The sequence below is a fragment of the Myotis daubentonii genome, chromosome 3 (assembly GCF_963259705.1).
Source record: "Myotis daubentonii chromosome 3, mMyoDau2.1, whole genome shotgun sequence".
Classification (NCBI taxonomy): domain Eukaryota; kingdom Metazoa; phylum Chordata; class Mammalia; order Chiroptera; family Vespertilionidae; genus Myotis; species Myotis daubentonii.
The window spans coordinates 106,267,113-106,285,420 of record NC_081842.1 but is presented as its reverse complement, the minus strand read 5'-3'; the positions used below and the strand labels follow the sequence as shown (position 1 = coordinate 106,285,420).

General features: G+C 45.9%; 1 protein-coding gene across 4 annotated transcripts in view; it reads left to right on the top strand.

Moving 5' to 3' along the window:
- The first annotated feature begins 672 nt into the window (after positions 1–672).
- Positions 673–18,308, top strand: part of RNF13 (ring finger protein 13) — a 183,884-nt gene continuing 166,248 nt past the window's right edge. For 2 of the 4 annotated variants that reach the window (XM_059688166.1, XM_059688167.1), the window contains exon 1: positions 673–829. The gene's annotated coding sequence lies outside the window, so the exon portion shown is untranslated. The remainder of the gene's footprint in view (positions 830–18,308) is intronic. The other 2 variants (XM_059688164.1, XM_059688169.1) reach the window with 2 other exon arrangements.

Here is an 18,308-nt window from a genome sequence, read left to right as displayed (position 1 = left end):
GTCTGACGTAGGGCTTAATCAAATAGTTTGACTTTTGCCGAGTCCAGGAGTCGGCCCCAGTCAGGCCCAGAGTGCTAAAGTCAGCGCGGCTCCCAGCCAGGCAAGGACTGCAGATAGCCCTCCGGGCGCTCGCACCCCTAACCACTGCACCGGGACTCTAAGGCGCCGGCCTAGGTCGCGTCAGTCTCCCCTCTCAGCCTGCGGACAGCGTGCAGAGGGGATGAGGCCTCGTTCTCGTCATCGTCCTCGTCCTCGCCGCTTCAGCCGGTCGGGCGAGTGGGTGCAGGAAGAGACGCCCTGGTACCAGCTCCAGGGCCTCCCAGGCGCTGCTGACCAGGGTGTCGGGCTGCTTTCGCCCAACAGCCACATCAGACCTGGGCTGCCGGACCTGGCCGCTCGGTCAGGGCCCCTCAGGACCCCACCGGCCCCACTCCCGGGAGCACAGTCCTCTGCGCCAGCCTGCTCCCTCCCCGGCCAAAAGCAGAAGTCTGCCCCACCCTGCCCTCAGGGGAAGACCGATCGCGCAGCCAAGAACTCGACTCCACCAACTGGGCATTCCTCCGAGCCCCGCGAGCAGGCGGAGACACCGCGTGGGTGCGGGACCGAGCCTTAGCAAACACAGCCAGGGCCCAATGGCTTACTTCCGCCTTCGGGTGCAGGCCAATGAGGCGCGTGGGGCGGGACTTCCGCCTTGTCGCCCTGCTGTTGTCCCCGCTGCCGCTCCGGGCTCTGGGGTTGGTGAGGAGACCCAGTCATGGAATCAGGTTAGGACTTCTCCCGCGGAGACGCGGTCCCGCGAGCCTATCTGTGTTGTGGGGCCAGCTTCCAGGTAAGAACCCCCGCGGCCTCGGAGCGGCCGGGCGCCGGGCCAGGGCCGGAGAACACACCCCCTCGCCTCACTTGGAGCTGCGAGGTCTTTGCTGTTCTTCCCCAGGCTGGGCGCAGAGGAAAATAAGCTTTTCGTAAAAGGTTATAAAGACAAAAAGCTCTGCCTTGGGAAGGCCGAGACTCCCCCACCCCACACCCCACATCCCTCTCATGAGTTTGTATCTGAAGTTGCTGGTTTATCCGTTTGGCTCCTCACAGTCCCCTGCCGAGGTGGCAGGAGCTTGGGAAGATGTTTGGAAGGCTTCTCTTGCCGCGAAGTCCCCAGGCTAGACTTGAGTTGCGGGGACTCTTTAATGTTTGGAAAAAAGAGGCTGTCACCTCCTTTCTTCCCAACCTTTTCCCTCCTCCTTTTCCACTCTCTCGCCCCCGCCCAATGGGAGCTCAGATTGTAGGTGGGACGTGACTCTGCTGGACTCCGAGTCCCCGGCCCTGCCTCTTAGAGTCCGCTGCTCTGCCCGGAAGGAAGCCTATTGCGTGACCGGCAGAACCCTGTGCGGGAGAGGGAGCAGCCCCACCCGAGGCCAAGCGACCCCAGAAGCACTCAGGCCACCAGTAACTTTGGTGGCAGCCGCTGAGTGCTCTGTCAGCTTGTGGTAAACTCCTCAATTTTGGTCTAATTTGGCAATAATAAATTTCCAAAACTATCGTTTTGTCTCAGTTTCAGTACCCTGGGCAGCCACTCAGGTCCTCTTGTGTCCCCAGACCTGACCGACTGTTATTTGTCAGTGATGCAGCAGGAACAGTGAGAACGAAGACATTTCTTTCAACAATGTTCTGTTGTTTTCCAAGGAGAACATCTGCAGTTTTGATACAATATAAGTCAGATTGGGCGTGCCACCAAAAGAGTTTAGTATATTAATGGATTTTGGAATCAATTTAGTGCATTGACATTAACATTAGAAAGAGAAAGAGAGGGAGAAATATCAGAGGACATCCTATGGAGTAAGAGTAGATATTTATTTCATGAAGTTTTTGTTGGTTTTTAAATATGTGTATATGAAGAAGATGTTAATGTTGTTATTCATTAATTGAAATAATGAATTAATTGAAATAAGTTATTACATGGTTAAGCCTCAATGTTTTTTTTTAAATAATTGGTAGAGCTCAGTTATTTTTGTGTTAGAAATGACAATGTTTTATTAATATATTTTTTACTTCTGCTTTTATTTGAAGCCAACCAGCTTGTTGTCTCCATGTGTAATAGTAAATCATGTGGGCAGAATCTTGGTTTGTGCAGTTTCAGTACTTGAAGGGTTTGGAATAAACTCTCATCTATCCTTGTTTAAAGCTCATTTCTCTCAAGCATTTTGTTACTAGCATTCAATACCCTTCCTTTGATAGTTTTCTGCATCAGAGTAACATAGATGTAGTAGAAGTTTTTCAGGTACTAATTTTAGCAAAGTAAGGGTAAGACTAAGGGTATGATAGGTTTATGTCTTCGAGTTACATTGGGTTGGAAGGCATTTTATGTTTTATAGTTATTGCCATAGAAAAATGAAATGAAATGGCTTGGTCAAATTTCATGGTATGCTTACTTGATATTGGTATGACCTAAATACAGTTGGTGTTTAAATAAAAAGTATGATTTTGGACATTTTAAAATCTGGGAATTAATGTTTAGCATAAGGCAAGATGAGTTTAAATCAAAATAGTATTTTGCATCATTTGACATATTACTGCCATATGGCATTGCATATGGTAGTTTCACATGACAAAAAGGGAAGAAAGTTGGTAAGCATTGTTAGTTTTCTTAAAAGAGGAAATAGTGAATTTCTTTTTTTACAACATGGAGTTTAATCATTGTTTAAAAATAAATGTATTCTGCAAATAGTTATTGAGCATATATAAAAATACAGTATTAAGCTTTCACATTATGTAAAAGTTGTTTTGGAAATAGAACATATAATTGATATAGTCAGCGTTTACATATCATAGCATATAAATAGCAACAACAGTAATAATAGCTAGCATTGATTGTTTACTAAGGGCGAAATACAAGTCTAAGCACTTTATGTTATCTCATGTAATTCTCACTGTTATCAATATGGTAGATAGTACTATTACCCCCTTTTTACATGGGGAACGAAGGCATCACAAATACATAACTTGCTGAGTTAACACAGGTTGTTACTGGAGTTACTAGAATTTGCATGTGGGCATTCTGACAGTAAAGCCTTCCATCTTGTGTCATGTTTTATTAAAAAGTACAGAACGCTATGGGGTTATTTTGGATTGTTTCCTTGCTGGTTTGGACGACTTTGCATAAGCTCTTTTGGCCCTCAATTTCTTCAACTCTTCCTTAAAAAAATGTAGTAAGCCATTATGTGTTTGTGGGAACTAGGATAATTTGTAAAGCATTGGACAGGATATGTGTTCAATGAATGATATGCCTCAGCCATTTTTCTTTCCTTGAGGATGTGAACATTCAAAATATTGTTAGAGGTTGGAGGAGGATGGGAGGCGAAAGCTAGTTCCACATAAGGACACTGAACCATCAAAGGTACTGAGGTAGGAAAGCAAAGTTGTATGTTTAAGGAACAGGCTGGTAAGGATACCTATTTACAGATTATGTAGTTGCTTATTACCAGGGTAAGGATTTTGTACATGATTCTTAGTTGAAAAGAACCCCTTTTTATGGAGATTAATTTTTTTTTTATGGATAGTAATCTTTAACAGAAGTCTGGTGTAGTGGAAGCCTGGAGGTTGGAATACAGTGGAGTTAAAAATTACAGTAGTTGAGTCAAGAATGATGACAGTGTGATTGTAGTGAAGGGTATAGAGACCTGAGAAATGTTTACGTTGACATTGGGAACTGACATATAAGTATAAGAAATTTTTGGGAGGATAGTGATCTATTAACAGAAACAAGGATATTATGAAGAACAGGTTTTGGTGGAAGGGGATTTAGGAGAAGAATTTATGATAGGGATTTTGGTTTTGGAGCTGAGGAGTTGTTCAGATGTTTGGAAATGTAAAATGGGAACTGGGAGCTTTGTATGTTCCATAAAAATCTAAGAGATGATTTGCTCACATTTTGAGGAAAATTCGCCTGTGGGTCAAAGTTTCAAAGGGGTGATGTGACTCTTGAAGGTCCTCAGAAATGCTAATTTCTCACTTAATAGAGATGTACCCACTATTTTTCTCTGTGATATGTTTTGTGTCCTGGGAGGACAGGAAAGAAGGTAGGTGGGAGGGAAAATTTTAGAAACCTAGCAAGACTCCTATTTATTATTTCAAGAAGAGCCAATAAATTGGAGGCTCACTAAGAACTTGGAAAGGTGCTGTGATTTTTATGTAGTGCCAGGCATTCATACACACAGTTGAATGTTAAATTGTAACATCTTCAGATTTGTTATTTTTGTCATCCCCACTTTGTTACCCTTAATAGCAAAACCTTTCAAAACAGAGAACCTGTGTGCTTTTTATGGGGCAGCAACAAGAGGGGACCTAGTGAGATTGTATTTTGCTTACAGCTAAGATTGTGGAAGGAGAACCTCAAAGGATAAGAGAAGAAGGCTACATGATGGGAAGAAGAGAAATTCTGTGAATGAATCTCTGTGCTACCCATTCTCTGGCTTCAGTTTCCTCATTTTATAAAATGACGATGAGATAAGAGAATTCTGACCTTTGGTAAGAAGGAAAGAAAACCATTTGGAGACCCTTCACACTTGAAAAAACAGCTCAGATCTAAGAGTAGTAGGCCTTTAGGTTTTCTCTTTTGGCAAATTTTCTGGGGTTTGGCGCCGGGGTCCAACCCCAGCAGGTCCAGGGGTCCCCAAAAGTGTGGACGGAGTCGGCGAAGAAGGAATGACACAGGGACTTCTCCAGCCAGGTTTGGTCGCCATGTTCCCTCGCTAGGTTCTCCAGCCAGGTTCTGTCTGGGTTCTCCAGCCAGGTTCAGTCACCAGGTTCTAGTCAGGTTCTCTTGGCAATTTCTGTAGTCAGGTTCAGTCCGGGATCTTTTGCCATGTTCTCTCGCTAGGTTCTGTCTCTAGGTTCTGAGGCCAGTTTCTGCCCAGGATCTTTTGCCATGTTCTCTCCAGCGAAGTTCTTCTGTCTCTAGAGAACGTTCTGTGTAGGCTCTGTGCCTAGGTTCTGTCTCTCTTGGTTCTTTCTTCTAAGTCCTGTCTCCTAAGTTCTGTGTTCTGCTGTCTTGTTACATCTATATTTATACCAGTTGATTTAATCCTATCAATCTCTATTACAAAGGTTAGGGCGTTTCTTATCTCCATTCCAGGGAGTAAAGATTATGTAGCTTAAGCATGATTGTTCGTAGTTAAAGTGATTAATTACCCGCCTGGCACTTAGTTGAGGGGTCTTATTCCCTCCCTAACTTCAGGGGAAAATCCCTACCTGGGGAAACAACCTTTCTCAGAGAGGAGACCTTGGTTAAAACAAATAGTGCCAAGAAGATGAGCAAACATTTTAAGAACAGTATGCCATATATGCCAGGTCCTTTGAAACAGCAAGGATGGACCGGCTCCCGGCAAATTCCCCCTTTTTTATTTTTTAAAAGCAAGCATTAAAAAGAAAAACCCGAAATGCTCTCTTGTATCCATTTTAAGAGTAGGATTGGCGCTTTCCGCTATTACCTGAGTCCTGATCTATCACCCCAGGGAGAGCTTGCCAATCCTGCACTTTCCCAGGGTGGAAAGGCTGCAGTGGGGTTAAGGATAAGGCTCCTTGGGCCTACCTCCTCCCATGCCTTTACATTTACCTTTCCTTCCTCAGAAAAGCATGGACCTACTTCTTGTATAAAATGTTCTGTCTGACTGGGAGTAACCTTAATTCCTCTGCTAGCAAGCATATGTGTTAAAAGATCAATACAGAGTCTTATTTCTTTAGACTCAGTATGGAACATCTTAATCTAAAGATCAATACAGAGTCTTCTTTCTTTCGACTCAGTATGGCACATCTTCTCAATCTAAGAATCAATACAGAGTCTTCTTTCTTTGGACTCAGTAAGGTACATCTTCTCAATCTAAGTTCTGTACTATCCACCTTCTTACCCTACTTATCCTCTATAGGGGGGGTCTGTAGCACCCTGATGGAGTCCTATCCGTCCCGAGTGTGGGGGTTCTCAATGGGGGGGGGGCTTACCTAGGGGAATCCTTTTCCAGGGGTTCCCAAAGGTGTGGACGGAGTCGGCGAAGACTATCCACCCTCTTCCTACGGTGGAGTCCTATCCGTCCCGAGTGCGGGGCGCTTACCTAGGGGAACCCTGTTCGGGCACCATATGCCGGGGTCCAACCCCAGCAGGTCCAGGGGTTCCCAAAGGAGTAGACGGAGTCCGCAAAGAAGGAATGACACAGAGGCAGAGTTCAGTTGATCAGCAGCCTAGCCAGGATCTCTAACCAGGATCTCCAGCCAAGTTCTGGTCTGGATCTCCAGAGAAGTTCTGCTTCAGATCTCCAGCCAGGTTCAGTCACCAGGTTCTAGTCAGGTTCTCTTGCCATGTTCTATAGTCAGGTTCAGTCCAGGATCTATTGCCATGTTCTCTCCAGTGAAGTTCTTCTGTCTCCAGGCTCCGTGTAGGTTCTGTCTTCTGAATTCTGACTCCTAAGTTGTGTGTCTTGCTATCTAGTTACATCTGTATTTATACCAGTTGATTCAATCCTATCAATCTCTATTACAAAGGTTAGGATGTTTCTTATCTCCATTCCAGGGAGTAAAGATTATGTAGCTTAAGCATGATTGTTTGTAGTTAAAGTGATTAATTACCCGCCAAGTTGTGTGTCTTGCTATCTAGTTACATCTGTATTTATACCAGTTGATTCAATCCTATCAATCTCTATTACAAAGGTTAGGATGTTTCTTATCTCCATTCCAGGGAGTAAAGATTATGTAGCTTAAGCATGATTGTTTGTAGTTAAAGTGATTAATTACCCGCCAAGTTGTGTGTCTTGCTATCTAGTTACATCTGTATTTATACCAGTTGATTCAATCCTATCAATCTCTATTACAAAGGTTAGGGCGTTTCTTATCTCCATTCCAGGGAGTAAAGATTATGTAGCTTAAGCATGATTGTTCGTAGTTAAAGTGATTAATTACCCGCCTGGCACTTAGTTGAGGGGTTTTATTCCCTCCCTAACTTCAGGGGAAAATCCCTACCTGGGGATTCAACCTTTCTCGGAGAGGTGACCTTGGTTAAAACACATAGTGCCAAGAAGGTGAGCAAACATATTAAGAACCGTATGCCATATACGCCAGGTCCCTTGAAACAGCAAGGATGGACCGGCTCCCAGCAGTTTGGTGTATTTGAATAGGGCATGATGCTAAATTAAGCAGTATAATTTATCCATCTCTGAACTATTTATACTTCCTTGTAATGCAAGGCCTGAGTTACTGGCCAATCGAATAAAATATTGAACATTAGGCACGAGTGATAGGACAAGGAAAGGTTTACATATTCTGTCACACTATTGTTGGAAACATTACTTGGAGCCTGCTACTTATGGGTTTTTCTACAGCATTCACTCACCAAGTATTCGTTAAGTGCCTTCTATGTCTGTTCTAGGCACTCAGAGTACATTAGTGAACCAAAGAGACAAAATCCTTGACCCATGGAAATTATCTTTCAGTGGAAGAAATAAGGTAAATTTTAGTAATGGGAAGTAATTAGATTTTTCTTATACTATCTAATAATAGACAAACATAGTAATTGACTGTACCTTCGCTATGCCTCCCATGGGCTAATCAGCAAGATATGCAAATTAACTGCCAACAAAGATGGCAGTGAATCTGCATACTGCAGGCAGGGCGGGACAGCGCGAGCTGCCAGCGTGAGCCGGCATCCAGGCCCTCGTGGGTGACCCCAGAAGTCGCCTGCCTGCCGCCCGTCATTGGATTCGGTCCTGGGCCGCAGGCAGGCCAGCCCCGGAAGCCCCAGAAGCCACCTGCCTGCTGCCTGTCATCGGATCCGGTCCCGGGCCACAGGCAGCCAGGCCCCAGAAGCCCCAGAAGCCGCCAGATATGGCAGTAACTCTATCAGTAAGCACTCTGAAAGTCAGTGGCATAAATGCACCAATTAAAAGACAGATTATGAGGGTGAATCAAAAACAAAACCCACTTTAAATATAAAGACACATATAGATTAAAAGTAAATGAATTAAGCTGCAGCCTGTTTTGCTCAGTGGATAGAGCATTAGCCTGTGGACTGAAGGGTCCCAGGTTTAATTCCAGTCAAGGGCATGTACCTCAGTTGCTGGCTTGATCCCCAGTCCCTATCAGAGCATGTGCAGGAGGGAACCAATCAATGTTTCTCTCCCTTTCCCTTCACTCTCTCTAAAATTCAGTGGAAAATATCCTTGGGTGAAGATTAACAAAAACAAAGTAAATGGATTAAGTAACATTAAAGAGATTATAAGAAAAATATATTCAAAATTTTGTTAGTTGTATAATGGTTATGTTTAAATTATTAACACCTAAGAAACTGGGTGAAGGGTATATATAATATGCTGTAGTATTTTATAGTTTTTTTTACATGTATGAGATTATTTCAAATTAAAATATTAAAAAATTAAAAATTAATAAAATGTTAATTGAAATGTATCTGCATTACATGAAAAATCTTCTAATTGCTTCTAGCATAATTTATTAAATTGTGCTAAAATTTACAAGGGTTCAATTAAAAAATATCTTAATTCTAAATGATATAATAGAAAATATATAATAGTGCAGTTATAAGCACTTATTTGAAAATAAAAATTTAAAGAAGTGAATTTAGAGAAGGGATTAGCTAAAGAAAATATATGCACAACCCATGGACACAGACAACAGTATGGTGATGGCCAGAGAGAAGTGGGGGGCAAGAGCTGGGTAGAGGGGGCAAAAGAGGGGAAATAGGGACATCATATAACCTATCTAATAAAAGAGAAACATGCAAATTGACCATAACCCCGACACCCTTCCCATTGGCTAATCAGCAGGATATGCAAATTAACTGCCAACCAAGATGGCGGCTGGCAGCCACGCAGCTGAAGCGAATAGGAGGCTTGCTTGCTCCAGTGCCGGAGGAAGCCAACGTTCCCGGCCTGCCGCTGCCAGCCTCTGAGCTGCACTCTAAGCAACTATGTTGCAATTATAGAAGCTAAACAAGCTCCAGAGACCTGCTTTCAGCCAGCTTCGGCCTCAGAGCTTAGAGCTGCAGTGATGGCAACAGAGTTTCAATTATAGAAGCCAAACAGACCCAGAAACTTGCTTTCAGCCCTCAGAGCTGGAGCCGGCTCTCAGCTCCAGTGACATCTATAGAAGGTAAATAAATCCCAGAATTAAAAAAAAAAAAAAAAGGAGAGGCTGGGAGCTTAAGTTGCCCTCCAGCCTGAAAACGGCTCTCAGGCCCTCACTCAGACTGCCCAGGCACCCCAGTGGGGACCCCCACCCTGAAGGGGGTGTGACCAGCTGCAAACAGCCTTCAGCCCGTCATCCAAGCTGGCCAGGCACCTAAGCAGGACCCCCACCCTGATCCGGGACACTTTCAGGGCAAACCAGCCGGCCCCCACCCGTGCACCAGGCCTCTATCCTATACTACAGGCAGGGCGGGACAGCGCGAGCTGCCATCCGGGCCCCATGTGCAGTCCTGGGCAGTGGGGCATAAGCCCCGCCCCCAGCCGGGACCCCTGTGCTGCCTAAGCCCCGTACTGCTAAGCCCTGCCCCCAGCCGGGACCCTATGACTATTGGAGAGCAGGAAAGTGCCACTGGGCCCTGGGTCACTGTGGTGATCCGGCCATAGGTAAGTAGAAAAGTGCGGCCTGTAGGCAGCCCCCAGCTGTGCCTGATCCGGGAGCAGGAAAGCAAGCCCGGCCTGAGGGCAGCCCCCAGCTGCGCCTTCTCCCTGGTTGCCATGAGGATCCGGGAGCAGGAAAGCAAGCCTGGCCTGCGGGCAGCCCCAAGCTGGGCCTGATACAGGAGCAGGAAAGCAAGCCTGGCCTGCGGGCAGCCCCAAACTTTCCCTGCTCCCCGGTCGCCATGGGGGCCAGGAGCAGGAGAGCAAGCCCGGCCTGTGGGCAGCTCCAAGCTGGGCCTGCTCCCCGGTCGCCATGGCGATCCGGGAGCAGGAAAGCCAGGCTTGCAAGCAGCACCCCCATCCTGGCCATAGGCTCAAGGGAGAGTACAACATGCAGTGGAGGCCAGGAGCCTGAGGGATCAACACAGAGGGGCTCCTGCTCCAAGCCTCCATGGTGTGGCTGGGGGCAGGCCCCCAGCAGACACACACACACACAGTGCCTGCTCTGAGCCTCCAATGTGGTTGGGGGCAGACTCCCAGTGGGGACACACACACACACACACACACACACACACACGGCAACTGCTTCGAGCCTACGTGGCGTGGCTGGGGGCAGGCCCTAGCAGACAGAGACACACACACACACACCGCCTGCTCTAAGCCTCTGCTGCCAGACTGTGGCCATAAGTAGGACATCCACTGAGGGCTCCCGGACTGTGAGAGGGGCAGGTTGGGCTGAGGGAACCCCACCCCCCAGTGCACAAATTTTGTGCACCGGGCCTCTAATAATAATAATAATAAAAGGCTAATATGCAAATTGGCTGAACGGCAGAATGGCTGGTTGCTATGATGCGCACTGGCCACCAGGGGGCAGACGCTCAATGCAGGAGCTGCCCCCTGGTGGTCAGTGCACTTCCATATGGGGAGTGCCGCTCAGCCAGAAGCTGGCTCATGGCTGGCCAGCGCAGTGGTGGTGGCAGGAGCCTCTCCCACCTCCGTGGCAGCACTAAGAATGTCCAACTAACTGTTTAGGCCCGATCCCTTGGGGGCCTAAGCCTTTAGTCGGACATCCCCCAAGGGCTCCTTGGCTGCCAGAAGGATGTCTGACTGCAAGCTTAGGCCTGATCCCCCAGGGAGTGGGCCTAAGTCAACAGGTGGACATCCCCCAAGGGGTCCTGGACTACAAATGGGCGCAGGCTGGGCTGAGGGACCCCTCCCCTCCCCCCCCCGAGTGCACAAATTTTGGGGCACTGGGCCTCTAGTACTATCTATAATAATAAAAGTGTAATATGCTAATTAGGCTGGACATCCTTCCAGATGACCTTCTGGATGAAGCTGGGGGCCAGAGGGAAGTCCGGGTCCTGGGTGCCAGAGGGAAGCCGGTGCTGGCAGCTGGGGGAAGGAAGGCCTATTCTTGCATGGATTTCGTGCATCAAACTCTAGTCCTACATAATAAAAGGGTAATATGCAAATTGGCCAAACAGTGGAATGACCTGTCGCTATGATGCACACTGACCACCAGGGGGCAGATGCTCAAAGCAGGACCTGCCCCCTCCAGGCTGGTGAGCACAGCAGTGGTGATGGGAGCCTCTCCCGCCTCCACAGCAGTGTTAAGGATGTCTGACTGACGGCTTAGGCCTGGAGTGGGGGCCAGGCTGAGGGACTCCCTGAGTGCATGAATGTCGTTCACTGGGCCTCTAGTATATTTATAAAGAGCAGAATCTCAGAGGGTGGGTGATAGGTAATCAATTGAAGACCTTGAATACATATATGCATAACCCATGGATGCAGACTGTGGGGTAGTGAGGGCCTGGGGGTGGGCTGGAGGGGGTTGATGAAGGAAAAAGGGGACATATGTAATACTTTCAACAATAAAGACTTAAAAAAAAAAGAAAAGGGTATAAGCCACCTGAATACTCTTTATGGCAGAATGTGTAAATCGATTTGCTAAACATCTATTCCAACCTTCTTCTAGTTTTGGGTACTATACATGTTGGAGACCAAAATAACTATTTTCCAGACTTCTTTCTAAATATGATTTAGGTTCTGCTCATCAGACACTCTCACACTAGACACTAATTTGGATGTGGATTAGGTGAAGGGAGAGACTGGGCACAGGGCATTCCTTTTGCTGGAACAAACTGCAGCAGAAGCAACCCTGACTGGTTTGGTTTAGTGGATAGAGCGTCGGCCTGCAGACTGAAAGGTCCCAGGTTCGATTCTGGTCAAGGGCATGTACCTTGGTTGTGGGCACATACCCAGTGGGAGGTGTGCAGGAGGCAGCTGATCAATGTTTCTCTCTCATCGATGTTTCTTACTCTCTGTCCCTCTCCCTTCCTCTCTGTAAAAAAATCAATAAAATATATTTTTAAAAAAACTGCAGCAGAAGCAGCATAGATATAGAGCTAGCAGGTGTAGCAACTGCACTTCCCGATTCTGCACCTTCTACATTATGGCAAAGACAATAGCTTCCTTGAGAGCTCAGTTCTTCAGTGCAGTTTGGTAGTTCTTGGAAGCTCAGCCTGGGTCCATTTCTTCTACTTTTCCAAAGACTCTTTAATCTGCCTTTAATAAATCTTTTTCCCTTGGGGAAAAAAAAAAGACACCGTCTTAAACAGGTGATAAAAGTACTGTACCACATTGTACTTAGTTTTGTAGAGCACTTTGAAGGAACAATGTCATTCTTACTCATGTTTGTCTCCCCATTTCCCTTCCCAATTGAATGACTTAGATGTATTTAATAATTAGCAAATGTAGGTACTTACTAATGGGGGGGGGAAGGTTGTGTTAAGGTGGGGGCCATATCTTAAAGATAAAGAAATCAGTTAAATGTAGCAAATATGAAGAACCTTTATCCTCTCACTAGATTGGAGGTAGGGAAAAAGAAAAGGGTGCTATGAATTGCATTGCCTGGCTTACCTATGAGGTTGAAATGGAGGTAGAGTTATATTGTAGCTGAAAACATAAACATTCAGGGTGACTTTGCAGAAATAACTTAACCTCTGTTCCTTTCCTCATTTGTAAAATGAGGTAGTTGAAATTTTCTAGTTAAAAAATCTGCTTTTAGACTGGTGCAGCCACTGTGGAGAACAGTATGGAGTTTCCTCAAAAAACTAAAAATGGAACTCACATTTGACCCAGTAATCCCACTTCTAGGAATATATCCCAAGAAACTAGAAATACCAGTCAGAAAGGATATATGCTCCCTTATGTTCATAGCAGCTCAATTCACCATAGCTAAGATTTGGAAACAGCCTAAGTGCCCATCAGCAGATGAGTGGATTAGAAAACTGTGGTACATCTACACAATGGAGTACTATCAACACTAATAAAAGAGAAAAATGGTAATTGGCGTACGACGATACCCTTTTCATTGGCTAATCAGGGCTATATGCAAATTAACTGCCAACTATGATTGGCAGTTAACTGCCAACAAGATGGTGGTTAATTTGCATATGTAGGCACAATGCAGGGAGGCGAAAGGGAAAGCAGGAAGAAGCCCCCTGCCACTGACAGTGATCAGAAACCCAGGGGGGAGCTAAGAGCTGGGGGGCAGGGCAAAGGCGGCCCAGCCATGATCAGAGAATCAGGCGCCTTTGCCGCCCTGGCCAGTGATAGCAGGAAGTAGGGGTGGAGCCAGCGATGGGAGCTGGACACGGTCGAAGCTGGCAGTCCCGGGAGCTAGGGGTCCCTTGCCTGGGCCTAAAGCGGAGGCCACGATCGCGGGGCCGCTGCAGCTGCGGGTCCCCGCTGCCCGAGCTGGACGCCTCAGCCAGAGGCATTAGGCCTGCTCAGGGGCGGAGCCTGCAACCGCGGGGAGCTGGGGGTCCCCTGCCCAGGCCTGACACCTCTGCCGGAGGCCTCAGGCCTGGTCAAGGGGCCGATCCGGTGATTGGTGATCGGAGGGTGATGAGGGTCAACTCCTCTGGCCGAGGCATCAGGCTTGGGCGGGGGGCGCAGCCGGGGATTGGGGGGATATGATGGTCCCCTTGCCCAGGCCTGAAGCCTGGGTCAGAGGCATCAGGCTTGGGCGGGGGGTGGAGCAAGCGATCGGGGGGAGATGGGGGTCCCCTGTCCAAGCCTGACACCTCTGGCGGAGGCGTCAGGCCTGGGCAAGGGGCAGAGCCAGCAATTGGAGGGGCTGGGGGCAGAACCAGTGATGGGGGGAAATGAGGGTCCCCTGCCCAGGCCTGCGATTGGAGGGTGATGGGGGTCAACGCCTGAGGGCTCCCAGTATGTGAGAGGGGCAGGCTGGGCTGAGGGACACCCCCCCCCCCCCCACACACCCAGTGCACGAATTTCGTGCACCGGGCCCCTAGTGCTGCTATAAAAAGGAAGGAACTCCTACCATTTGCAACAGCATAGATGGACCTGGAGAGCATTATGTTAAGCGAAATAAGTCAGTCAGAGAAAGATAAATATCACATGATCTCACTCATTTGTGGAATATAATGAACAATATAAACTAATGAACAAAAACAGATCCAGAGACATAGAAGCATCGATCAGACCGTCAAACCTTAGAGGGAAGGCAGGGTAGGGTAGGGGGAAGGAGGAGAGATCAACCAAAGGACTTGTATGCATGCATATAAGCATAACCAATGGACACAGACACTAGGGGAGTGAGGGCACGAGTGTGTGTGTGGGGGGAGGAATGGGGGATAAGGACACATATGTAATACCTTATTCAATAAAGAAAAAAATCACATTAGAAAAATCTGCCTTTAAGATTTCTTACAGTTTTACAGTCTCTGTTGCAGAAATGTTTTACTTTATAATGTAGATCAAATAGAGCTGATCATGAGCTTTCATTGAATAATAATAGGAACTAAATTTATACTCTTTTTAACAAACCAGATGTTTTAAAAAGATGCCTACAAAATTAATGTTACCTATTTGATGTTATTTACTAGTAAGACCACAATGTAATTTCAAAAAAAGCGAATTATAGCCTAATATATAGTTTTCCCTTTTGCATTAGGTAAAAAAAACAAGCAATGATACTTTACATACTAATAATGGATCTTTTAAAAAAATGATCTTTATTGTTAAAAGTATTACAGTTGTTCCCCCCTTTTTTCTTTTCCCATTGACTCCCTCCATCCCACACCCACCCCTCCCAAGCCTTAAGCCTTCAGCACACTATTATATGTGTCCATGGGCTATGTATATAAGTTCCCTGGTTAACACCCCCCCCCCCCCCCAGGTTCCCTCTGAAATTGGTCAACCCCTTCCATGCTTCTGTCTCTGGACCCATATTTTCATACTTTAATTTTACAGCAGCCTTTGATTATTGTGTTAGATGTTGAGTGTACTAGATTGAAAAGGTTTAGTTTCTAACTTCAAAGAGTTTAAAGAATAATGAAAGTGATGAACAATTAAATTAGTTTAAATTGGCACAATGGCTGGGAAAAGAAAAAGTTCATATGGTCGGAGAAGAAAGAAGGAATAGCTAGCATCATAGAGCCAGTTTATGAAGAACTTTCTGTGCTAGTTCACTATTTAGTTTTGAGCTTTTTTCTGAAACTTATTTTATCTGTTAAGGAATTTTATGCAGAGAGTAACATGATCAGGCATTTTTATATCTACCTTTATAATTCTTTTAAGGAAAAGGTCCATGAGGAAGATACTTATGTTATTTCTAGTAATTTCAACATTTTAGTCCTACTTGAGGAAATCAGTCTTTTAACTGTGAAATAAAGTTTGAGGAACAATGTCAATTTTGTGATTTTAGAGTATGAGTAACCTTGAAAATTTTAGACATTAAAACATTGCATCCCAGCCAGTGTGGCTCAGTGGTTGAGCGTTGGTCCATGAACCAAGAAGTCATGGTTCGATTCCTGGTCAGGGTACATATCCGGGTTGCGGGCTTGGTCATCAGTGGGGGCCATGCAGAAGGCAGTCAATCAATGATTCTCTTTCATCATTGATGTTTCTATCTCTCACTCTCGGTCCCTTCCTCTCTGAAATCAATAAAAATATATTAAAAAACAAACAAAAAAAAGCCATAAAAAAAAACATTTCAGTGTTGGTTAGAGTGTCGTCCAGTACTCCAGAAAGGTTGTAGGTTTGATCCTGAGTCGGGGTGCATACAATAGGCAACTGATTGATGTTGTTCTCTCACATTGCTGTTTATCTCTCTGTGTGTCCTTCCTCTCTCTCTCAAATTAATAAACATATTCTTGGGTGAGGATTAAAAAAATCAAGAAAAACCCACAAACATTTCAATGTTTATAGCCATAAATTGAAAAGACAGCTGAGATTTTGGGATATTCTGCTCATTGAAATAAGAGACCTGCTCTGGTCAGCTACAAGAATTTGATTTATAATCATTTCCCAGTGGCTAGAAATTTGTTGAATTTTAATTGATTGAATGTGACTCTGGTTCAGGCTCAATTTTTAATGATCTTGCTATCCAGTTACACGTTATAGAGGGAATGAATTTCCAAGGGGGAAATAACCACACTTGGTGATTGGTGAATATTTCTAAATCAGGCCATGAAAGAGAATAGGATTTTAATTTCTATTTTGCTTAGTTATAAAATTCAAATGTTGAAGAGTGCTTTATTTGCCTAATTAATGGTGCTTGTAATTTATATGTTTGACCTTCAAAAAGGAAGAACTGTGGTTGTAATTTATACATTTGTCAACATGTATCATAAAAATTAATTGCTTTAACATTTTTATGAGGTGAAATTCATGTAATATAAAATTAATGATTTTAAAGTTAGCATTTGAGTGGCATTTAGTTCATTCACAGTGTTGTAAAACTACTACTATATAGTTCCAAAACATTTTTATCACTCCAAAATAAACCCTAAACCAATTAAGTAGTTACTCCCCATTTCCTGCTGCCCCCAGTCCTGGCAACCAACAGTTTGCTTTCTAGTTCTATGAATTTCCTGGACATCTCATGTTTATTCTGGAAATCTCATATAAACGGAGCTATATAATATGTGACCCTTTGTATTTGCTCCTTTCACTAGCATATTCTTTTTGAGGATCTTCCATATTGTTGCAAAACACATTGTATATATCAGTACTTCTTTGCTTTTTACAGTTAAATCATTATTGTTGTACTAGTGGCCTGGTGCATGAAATTTGTGCACATTAAAAGGGAATTTATTAGAAAAATAGTTAATTAATTATTAGAAATACTAGAGGCCCAGTGCACAAAAATTTGTGCACTTGGGGGTGGGGTGGGGGTCCCTCAGCCCAGCCTGTGCCCTCTCGCAGTCTGGGACCCTTTGAGAGATAACGACCTGCTGGCTTAGGCCTGCTCCCGGGTGGCAGAGGGCAGGCCCAATCCCTAGGTGCAGCCCCTGGTTGGGCTCAGAGCAGGGCTGATTGGGGAGTTGGGGTGCCGCCCCCTGTCATGCACAGAGCAGGGCGGATTGGGGGTTGGGGCGCCGCCACTCTCACACTCAGGGCAGGGCCGATGGGGAGGTTATGGCTCTACCCCGTCACACACAGAGCAGGGCCCGTGGGGTGAGGGGGTTGGGGCACTGCACCCTGTCACACACAGAGCTGATTGACCCTGCTCTGGGGTGCCTGGCCAGCCTGGATGAGAGGATGATGGCTGTTTGCAGCTGGTCACACACCCTTCAGGGTGGGGGTCCCCACTGGGGTGCCTGGCCAGTCTGGGTGAGGGGCTAAGGGCTGTTTTCAGGCTGGGACTGAAGCTCCCAACTGCTCCTTTTTTTCTTTCTTTTTTTTTTTTTATTCTGAGCCAGCTTTAGTTCTGAGGCTCCAGCTCTTAGGCCCCCGCTCCTGAAAGCAGGTATCTGGTTTGTTTCGGTTCTACAATCGAAACTCTGTATCAACTCCAGGTCTGAGATCCCGGCTAGCTGAAAGCTGGTTTCTGGGGTTTTGTTTAGCATCTATATTTGTTACAATGTTTGAAACTGCAGGCTCAGAGGCCTGCAGCGGCAGGCGGGGAACGTTGGAGTCCTCCGTCATTGAAGCAAGCAAGCCTAATGTTAGTTTCAAGCTGCCTGGCTGCTGGCCGCCATCTTGGCTGACAGTTAATTTGCATATCTCGCTCATTAGCCAATGGGAAGGGTAGCGGTCGTACGCCAATTACCATGTTTCTCTTTTATTAGATAGGATTTTAATATTGCTATTTGCCCATTCTCTATAATAGAAGTGTCAGAGATGAAAGAAAATCAGTAAAATGTATATGAAAATCTCCGTCCTGTCAGAGTCTGGGGTGTGCTGCAGACCCAGAGTCAAGTCTCCACCCACCCACGTGCCTTGGAATTGCGCAAACCCAATCTGGCCAGCCCCACCCCTGTCAAGCCCTGCAGGGTGGGGGCCCAGCCTCAGATCCCCCGTCAAGCCCCGGTGGGCAGGGGATGCAGCCTCAGGTACTCTGTCAAGCCCTGGTGGATGGGGGGACACAGCCTGAGGTCCCCCGTCAAGCCCTGCCGGGCGGGGGGCGCAGCCTCAGGTGCTCCGGCGCCAGGGTGAGGGCGCGGCCTCAGGTCCCTCAGCCCCGGCCTCAGGTGCCCCGGCGTGAGGGCGTGATGACCATTTGCATATTAGCTCTTTATTATATAGGATAGTATATACTACCCTTCATCCACTTATCTGTTGATGGACATTTGAATTCTTTCTACCCTTTGAACATTGTCAATATTGTTGTTATGAACATTAATGTATACGAATTCATCTGAATGCCTATTTTTATTTCTT